Source organism: Cnephaeus nilssonii (genome assembly GCF_951640355.1).
Source record: "Cnephaeus nilssonii genome assembly, chromosome: 11".
Taxonomy (NCBI): Eukaryota; Metazoa; Chordata; class Mammalia; order Chiroptera; family Vespertilionidae; genus Cnephaeus; species Cnephaeus nilssonii.
The window spans coordinates 30,009,148-30,018,641 of record NC_137082.1 but is presented as its reverse complement, the minus strand read 5'-3'; positions in this window follow the sequence as shown (position 1 = coordinate 30,018,641).

Here is a 9,494-nt window from a genome sequence, read left to right as displayed (position 1 = left end):
CTCGGCTAGACCCCTTCTTAATCTTTTGCTCTGCCATCTTCAAAGAGCTACTTCCACTCACATGATGGCTGCTTGATTTCCAACCATTATATCTGAATTCCAGAAAGCAGTATGGAAGAAAGAACAAACCTTTATCTTTTAAAGCTACACCCACTTTCACTCATTCAGTCACTACTTAAATTACACATTTTATTTCTGCCTGTATCACATGGCCTTATGCCTTCATTCCAATAGATGATGTGCCCACGTAAATATTGGGGGGCTCATTACTAAGAAGTGGGGGTGAGGGAGATAAAGCCCTGCCCTTATATGGTGAAATCAGGACCATAATTCAGTCATTCGTTTTTTGAATCTACAGGGATCCCAGCCCTAGGCTTTGACAGCTTCTCTGCAGAACCTCCTGTCTCCCCCAGAGGGCGCCAGAGTCCCCAGCTTCCTCAACTTTGTCTTCAGACCCAATTGCAACGTAGTCTAAGGGGAGATATTCTGGATGCTGCTGAGGTCAGTGCAGGGAGGTGGGAGTTCCGCAGTGCAGTGGTTAAGCCCCTGGGCTCTGCATAGAGCTGAGTTCAAATGCAGACATTCACCCCTGTGTGATCATGGGGAAGTCACGCAACCACCCTGAACCTAAAGTCCTCCAGACAGCTTGTGTGAAGGGTTCCCCACAGGGCCTGGAATATAAGATGAGCTCTGTGCGCGCATAGTGAGAGTGACTGACGGCTGTGCTCCCTTCTTCCACCCAAAGTGCAGTCTAACCCAAAGCTACACCTATTTGCACTCATTCAGTCACTACAACAGCCTGTGGTCTCTCCCTCTGCCTCTCCTGCCTTGTTCATGCAGTACTCGCTCTCTCCTGCTCCCTGAGTTTGTGGGCTCTGGGGTTCTTAGGGAGACTGAAGGGCCATCCTTCTCCCCAAACCAGCCTTCAGGTCTGTGGGATAACCCACCGAGGCCCACAGAGGCCTCACAAGAAAATAAAAAGGCCTGCCCTACCCGGTTTGGCTCAGTGGATAGAGCATCAGCCTGTGGACTGAAGGGTCCCAGGTTCGACTCCGGTCAAGGGCATGTACCTTGGTTGCGGGCACATCCCCAGTAGGGGATGTTTCTCTCTCATCAATGTTTCTAACTCTCTATCCCTCTCCCTTCTTCTCTGTAAAAAAATCAATAATATATAATATATATATATATATATATATATATATATATATATATATATATATATATTAAAAAGAAGTGGAGCTTATTTTAAAAAGAAAAGAAAAAGGCCCAAGTTGTGGGTCCTCCCGTCCTCCTTCCTGTTCAGGCTCTGGGTGTCCAGTGTGAACATTTGCAGCCCCAGGGGCCCCATCTGTGCAGAGCTGAACGGAGTTAGACACATTTAAGCCACCACACTGACTTCCATTTCTAGATGGTGGACTGGGAACATGTCTCTACCACCCCCAGCCCCTCAAACGCCACCGAAAGCACAGAATGGAAAAGAAAAAAGGAAATAAACCCATAGGCTGAGGACAGGATGGCTGGAGGTGGGAACATCAACTGCCCAGGGATTTTGATTGACTGCTGGAAGACAGAGAAAGGGCTGATCGCAATGAGGGACAAATGGGGGCAGAGGAAACCATGGCCGAAGCACGCCCGAGAGATAGCTGACCCAGAGGCCAGAGCAGGTATGGAGCACAGGAGTGGGTTCTCTTAGGGGGACAACACACCTCAAAGGGATGGCAGTAGCCATATGGACCTCTCTGCCCCCCACTACCAACAGTCCAGGACACAGCAAATACTCTACATCGATGCCCATAGCAACAGGCTCGCTCCTCGTTCATACAGATGAATTGGTCACCAGGTATTACCAGACAGCTGGGGGAAAAAATAATAACAATAAAAATACAAGAAAAGGAGGAGGATTAAGAAAAGAATAGCAAATAGCTATTGAGTTCTTACTGTAGGCCTGGCGGTGTTTAACTTGTTTAATGACCCTCTGAGCTAGATGCTACTGTTCTTTTGACTCTTCAGGAAACTGTGTCACAGAAAGGTAACCTAACTTGGCAGAGGTTTGCACAGCTAGTGAGGGGCTAGAGATGGAGTCTGAACTCGGGCAGTTTGTTTCCTGCATTATACTCTGAACGACTCAGCTATACTGCCTCTTTAATAAGCTAAACAAAAGGTGAACAAACTGATCCCAGAGGAAATAGATAATTGAAAGAACAGAAGAACTGAAAGAATAGTCTAACACTATTACATTCATAAAACAAAAAGAGGCAGTGACAAAAATAAAGCAAGCAGTAACTCTTAGGAATTTAAAATGGAATCACTGAAATGAAAAAAAAAAATCAATAGAAAAGAGTGTGAACATTTGTGATTTGGGTGTTCAAAATGAATTCACTCTTCTTTTAGTGAATAAAATAAAATACTCTGATTCCCCTGCAGTATTCCCAAATCCTTTGGGTTGGGTGGGATTAGCAACCACAACCACCACTCCCGTTTGCAACATAAGAGGAACTTATTCCTGCTGGAAGTCCACGATAAATAGCCAGTGGATAAAGACAACATTGAGGGCAGAGGAAAGATATACGTAAAGTGACCCTGGATCCTTGATGACATCATTGGAGCCCCTGAATCAAGCCTTACCTGAAGCTAAAAGGGTGAGTGCTGTTTTCTCTCAATATCCACTGATTAAATCCCATAGAAGGACTCTGTTAATCCATGCCTCAGTTGTGTGTCCATACCTCAGATGAGTCACCATCAAGGCAAGCTGCCAGACCTTGGGTATAAGCCCACCCCAAAGGCACTGCAACTGAAAAACAACCCAAGTCACATGATTGGACTAAGGGAGCAGCAGTTCCCAAAAAGAATGCTGGGTAAACACAACAACAGCTACCACATGTCACTACACGCATCAAGGAGCCGGGCATGGGAAAGTGTGCGTGGCGCGTAGACCTTGCGGCCACACAATGGAGATGACATCTGTTTCTTCTCTCAGAAAGGAAAAGAGAAAGGCAATTAGAAAACCAGAAACAACAAAATCTATTCCAGGGGCCAAATATGAAGCAAACACATGTGAGGCATGATTTTGAGCAATTAGTGGAGTGTAAGAAAAGAGACTGTGGGAAAAGAGAGAGGGGCGGGGAGGGAGGGAGGGAGGGAGAGAGAGAGAGAGAGAGAGAGAGAGAGAGAGAGAGAGAGAGAGAGAGAGAGACTGCACTTGACCTTAACGTCCCAGACAGCAAATACTCCCGTTCGCGGAGCAGAGGAGCTATCTCGGTTAGAGCTTTCTCGTGACTTGGTTCTGCAGTAAGTAATGTTTATATCATCGTGATTGGTTAGTTTTCAGTTTTTAGAATCAAACTAAAGCTAAAGAATGGAAGATTTCATTATAATTACAGAACATATAAGTGTTGTAAACTTTGACCATGGGAATGTAAAGATAAAACCAACAGAAATTAGAAGGAGGTGCGGAAGGAAGGTGTCAGATGGCACGGAGGGGCTAATTGTCCTTAGATAGTGGTGGGGCTCAAGAAGTACCATCTGGCCCAGCGGGTGGCTCCGCTTGTTGAGCTTTGCCCCATGCACCAAGAGATTGCCAGTTCGATTTCCTGTCAGGACATGTGGTTTGATTCCCTGTCAGGCCCCATGCTGGGGATGCAGGCTTTATCCCAGTACAGGACATGCAGGAGGCAGCCGATCGATGTTTCAATCTCTCTCTCCCTCGCCCTTCCTCTCTCTCTAAAATCAATAAAAACATGTTTGTTTGTTTTTTAATTTTTTTAAAGAAATACCATCTGAAGTTGATGGAAGAAAAACTATGTTTTCAATGTAAGTGGACAGGGGGGAGCTGAGAGATAGTGTGGTTTAAATTCTTAATGATAAGCTGTCACTAGTTGCTCTCTTGAGTTACTAAATTGAGAAACAGAGGTAAACATATTATTTAATACTATGAAGTTAAAACTCTGGAATAGCTAAATTGGAAAAAGTTCTGAGAAGTGGAACTGGGTGTAGGGAATTTTGTGTGTTGTTTTTTTTTGCTTTGTCCCATTCTGTACTGGTTGAATTTCTTTACTGACACATATTATACCCTATCAGAAGTCCCCCATCCCACCCCCACCCCCAGGGCCCACCTCCTATGTGCCGATGTAAGGTAGACACTCCCTCCCACCTCTTTCTAGCCTGGCTTCCTGTTTGTACTGCAGGGGCTGGAGTTACATTTCCCAGCCTCCCTTCCAGCTACCTGAATGCCACCACCCCATCCAGACATAATTAATTCCCCACTTCACCCAACTGGTCAAATAATAATCTCTCCCAAAACTGTGGAACTGGAAATGAGAGACACTATTTGGCATCTGCTGTGGCTGGAATGAAGGGCAAATAGATTCAGGAGCTGTGGGATGATCACATGCATGGAGAAGAAAAAGCAAATAAAAGGCAAACTCTTAAGAGTATGAAAAACAACCACAGTCTGGGGGGAAATATTTGCAAAACGCATATCTGATAAAGGACTTGTATCCAAAAAAACCACAAGGAACTCTTAAAACTCGACGATAAGACATCAAACAACCCCATTAAAAAGGGGCAAAAGATCTGAACAGATACCTCACCAGAGAAGATATACAGGTGGCAGATAAGCAAATGAAAAGATGTTCCACATATGTCGTTAGGGAAATACAAATGAAAATAACAGTGAGATCCCACCACACACCCATTAGAATGGTCACAATCCAGAACACTGACAACAGAAATGCTGAGAGTGTGGACTCTCATTCGTTGCTGATGGGAACACAAAATGGTATAATCCCTTTGGAAGATAGTTTGGCGGTTTCTAACAAAGCTAAACATCGTCTTACCATACAATCCAGCAACCAGGCTTCTGGGTATTTACCCAACTAAGTTGAAAACTTATGTCTGCACAAAACCCTGTACACGAATGTTTATAGCAGCTTTATTTATAATTTCCAAAAAACTGAAAGCAACCAAGTTGTTCTTCCGTCGGTGAGTGGATAAATTGTGTTACATACATACAGTGGAATATTATTCAGTAATAAAAAGGAAATAAGCTATGAAAGACATGGAGGAAACTTGAATGCAGATTACTAAGCGAAAGAAGCCAAGCTGAAAAGGCTACATCCTGTATGATTCCTACTATTTGACATTCTGGAAAAGGCACAACTTTAGAGACAGCACAAAGATCAGTGGTTGCCAGAAACTGGGGAGGAGAAGGATGAACAGAGGATTTTTAGGGCAGTGAAATACTCTGTATGGTACTGTAATGATGAACTATGATATGTATTTGTCAAAACCCATAGATGTGGCCCTAGCTGGTTTGGGTCAGTGGATAGTGTCGGCCCAAGGACTGAAGGGTCCCGGGTTCGATTCCAGTCAAGGGCACATACCTCGGTGGCAGGGTCCCCAGCCCTGGTCAGAGTGCATGCAGGAGGCAACCAATCGATGTGTCTCTCTCACATCAATGTTTCTCTCTGTCTCTTCCTCTCCCTTCCCCTCTCAAAAAAAAAAAAAAAAAAACACACAACAAAAAACACAAAGCCATAGATGTGTAACACAAAGAGTGAACCTTAATGTAAACTATGACCTTTAGCTAATAAGGTATCAATATTGGTTCATTAATTGTAACAAATACACCACACCAATCCAAGATGTCAACAATAGGGAAACTGTATGGAAAAGATAGATGGGTACACTCTGTACTATCTGCTCAATCTTTTTGTAAATCTAAAAGTGTTTTAAAAATAAAGTCTTGCCTTAGCCAGTTTGGCTCAGTGGATAGAGCATCAGCCTGTGGACTAAAGGTTCCCGGGTTCAATTCCAGTCAGGGGCACATGCCTGGGTTGTGGGCTCCATCCCCAGTGTGGGGCGTGCAGAAGGCAGCCAATCAACGATTCTCTCTCATCATTGATGTTTCTCTCTCTCCCTCTCCCTCTCTCTTCCTCCTTAAAATCAATAAAAATATTTTTTAAAAAATAAATAAAGCCTTAATTTTTTTAAGGCAATTTGCACCAAGAGAAGAATGTAGCAGACATGCAGAGAGCAGCAGAGAGGAGAGTCCACGTGGCAACAGAGGGAAGAAAGTGGCCAGGGCAACAGCTCCCTGGCTGATGGCTGATGTCCAGTTCCTTGTTCCAGGCACTTGTGAAGCCCAGATGCGCTCTTCTGTCCCAGATTCTATGACATACACGCCCTGTGTTCCTTCCTTACGCTGCTCTAAGGGGGGTTGTTACTTGTGTGGTAACAAACCATCACCCACGAGGACCAGTCTCACGTAAGGTGATGACAGAAGAGGTCTAGTCTAGCAACCAAAAAGTAATTTCCGCATATTTCAAGTTCAAGTATTTTCTTGAGTACCATAGAAGAGATGGACCACAGAGGATTCCAGTCAAGGGCACATCTCACAAAATCTTTTCTTCTCTGACCCCCTTTGCCACACACCATAGTTACTCCTACAATTCTTTCTTTAAAAATTCCTCACCCACCAGTGTCAATTGGTTGAGCGTTGTCCTGTGCACCAAGAGGTCACTGGTTCGTTTCCCAGTCAAGGCACGTGCCGGGGTTTGGGGCTCAATCCCCCAGTAGGGGACATGCAGGAGGTAGCCTATCACTCTGTCTCTCAGTGATGTTTTTGTCTCTCTCTCCTTCTCCCTACCTCTCTCTCTAAAATTAATAAAAACATTTTAATAATAATAAATTTTAAATAGATAGCCCAGCTGGTGTGGCTCAGTGGTTGAGTGTTGACCTATGAACCAGGAGGTCATGGTTTGATTCCTGGTCAGAACACATGCCCAGGTTGCAGGCTTGATGCTCAGGAGAGGGCATGCAAGAGGCAACCAATCAATGATTCTCATCATTCATGTTTCTATCTCTCTCCCTCTCCCTGCCTCTTTGAAATCAATAAAAATATTTTTTTTAGCCCTAGCTGGTTTTGCTCAGTGGATAGAGCGTTGGCCTATGGATTGAAGGGTCCTGGGTTCAATTCTGGTCAAGGGCACATGCACAGGTTGTGGACTCAATCCCTAGTAGGTGGTGTGCAGGAGGCAGCCAATCGATTATTCCCTCTCATCATTGATGTTTCTGTCTCTCTCTCCCTTTCCCTTCCTCTCTGAAATCAATAAAAATATTTTTAAATATATATATATATATATATATATATATATATATATATATATATATATATCATAATATGCTTATTAGACAGGACAGCCAAATGACCTTCCGGACATCCTTCCGGAGGAAGCTGCAGTGGAGGGGGCCAAGGCAGAGGCGGTTAGGGGCAATCAAGCAGGCAGGCAGAGTGGTTAGGGGCAATCAGGAAGCAGGCAGAGTGGTTGGGGGTGATCAGGCAGGCAGGCAAGTAGTTAGGGGTGATCAGGCAGAGTGGTTAGGGGTGATGAGGCAGGTAGGCAGGTGAGTAGTTAGGAGTCAGCAGTCCTGAATTACAAGAGGGATGTCCGACAGCCAGTTTAGGGATCCCTGCGGGATCAGGGCTAAACCAGCAGTTGGACATCCCCCGAGTGGTCCCACATTGCGAGAGTGTGCAGGCCCGGCTGAGGAACACCCCCCTCCCTTCCCATGCACGAATTTCATGCACCGGGCCTCTAGTTTTTAAATAATAAATAAATAAATAAATAAATAAATAAATAAATAGTCCTCAATGCCCTGGCTGGGTGTCTCAGTTGGCTGGAGCGTCATCCTGTAACCAAATAATGTTGTGGATTTAATTCCCAGTCAGGGCACATACTTAGGTTTCAGGTTTCTCTCTCTCTCTTTAACTTTTTTGTTGCTGTTATATTCACCCGAGGATATTTTTTTCCATTGCTTTTTCAGAGAGAGTGGAAGCGATAGAGGGAGGGGAGAGAGAGAAAGAAACCCTGATGTGAGAGAGACACATGGACTGGTTGCCTCTCACACGCTCCCCGACTAGGGGCAGGGAGCAAAGCCATAACTCAGGTACATGCCCTTGACCAGGAATCAAACCCATGACCCTTAAGTGTGCAGGGCGGTGCTCTAACCACTGAGCACACTGGGCAGAGCTCACTCGCACACTCTCTCGCTCTCTCTCTCCCTTCTTCTCTCTCTAAAATCAATGAAAACATATCCTCGAATGAAGATTTAAAAAAGAAAAGCACTCCTCAAAGCAATTTTCCCAAACCCTAGTCTCTACACCTTTTATCTTCTCCCAGCCTCCCTCCATCCTAATTCTGCATCATCAAAGCCAAGAAGCCTCTGGGGAGACCGAATCCTCCTGACATGATGTTGGGAGGGGTGGATGAAGCTGAGTGGAAAAGCTAGACTCGTCTATCATGGGCACACTCTGCCTGGGTGATCTCATCCCTCGCGTGGCTTCAATTACCATCTCCATACGGACGGCTGCCAAATCTCTACCCGCAACTCCAAACTCTGCTCCGAGCTGCAGATCTGTGTACCAACTGCCTCGTCAACATTTCTCCTTGGGGTTGAATCGGGTAGGATTACATTCTGCTGTGAGTAACAGAGACGGAAAATACAGTATCCTAAACAATAGGGTGCGTTTCTTTTGCAAGTAAAAGTCTAGAAGCACACAGCCCTAGGCTGGCATGGGGACTCGACTCCATGCCAGTCTCCTTGCAGGTCACTGTGGCACTATCATGAGGGCGTGTCCCTCAACCTTACGGTCCAACGTGGTAGTTAGAATTACAGTCCTCCCATCCACATTCCGGGCAGCAAGAGGCAGAAAAGCAGAATGCGGCACGAGAAACAACGGGCAACCAGCAGCGGTGTTTAAAGGCTGGAAGACGCCACATAACATATCTCATTAGCCACAACTTAGTCACACGTCCAAGCCCAGCAGCAAGAAAAGCTGGGAAATCTATTCTCTATGCTGGGTGGCCATGTGCGTGGCTAAACAGAGACGATTCTATTATTAAGAAAAAGAGAATCGACATGGGGGATGAGGCAGACAGCATAATCTCCTCCAACTTGCCATGACTGAAGTGGAATTATCATCTTCCTCCAACATTTCCTTTCCCCTCCAGGTCTCTGTCCCCCTACACCCTGGCAGAGGGTAACTCTGTGGGGCAGGGGCTGGCAAGGGGAGGTGTCACCGGAGCTGAGTGAAGGGGTGAGCAGAGAGAAAATTGTGCAATGAAGCTGAACTCCCAGGGTTCAGGAATAGAGGCCAAAGACCCCAAACAAGAAGGTACCCAAGTGCAGCAAGTCAGGTTGGGGTTTCCCAAGCAAAGGGCCAAGGGTGCCTGCGGAGGTAGGAGACACAGATAGCACCAGGCACAAGCACACCCAGCCCCTCATCCGGCGAGTGGCTGATGCTGTCCATTCCATTCTGCCTCCTGGTCACGCCACCACCCACGCCTTTGTCTGCACCCTTCCTTCTGCTGGCCTGCCCTTCCTCTTCCCCACATGAGTAACTCTCTCAGTCATCCTTCAGGGCTCAGATCAGGATCACCTCCTCCAAGAAAGCGCCCCCATGCCCCGCTGGGAACTCTAATAACATCACACTG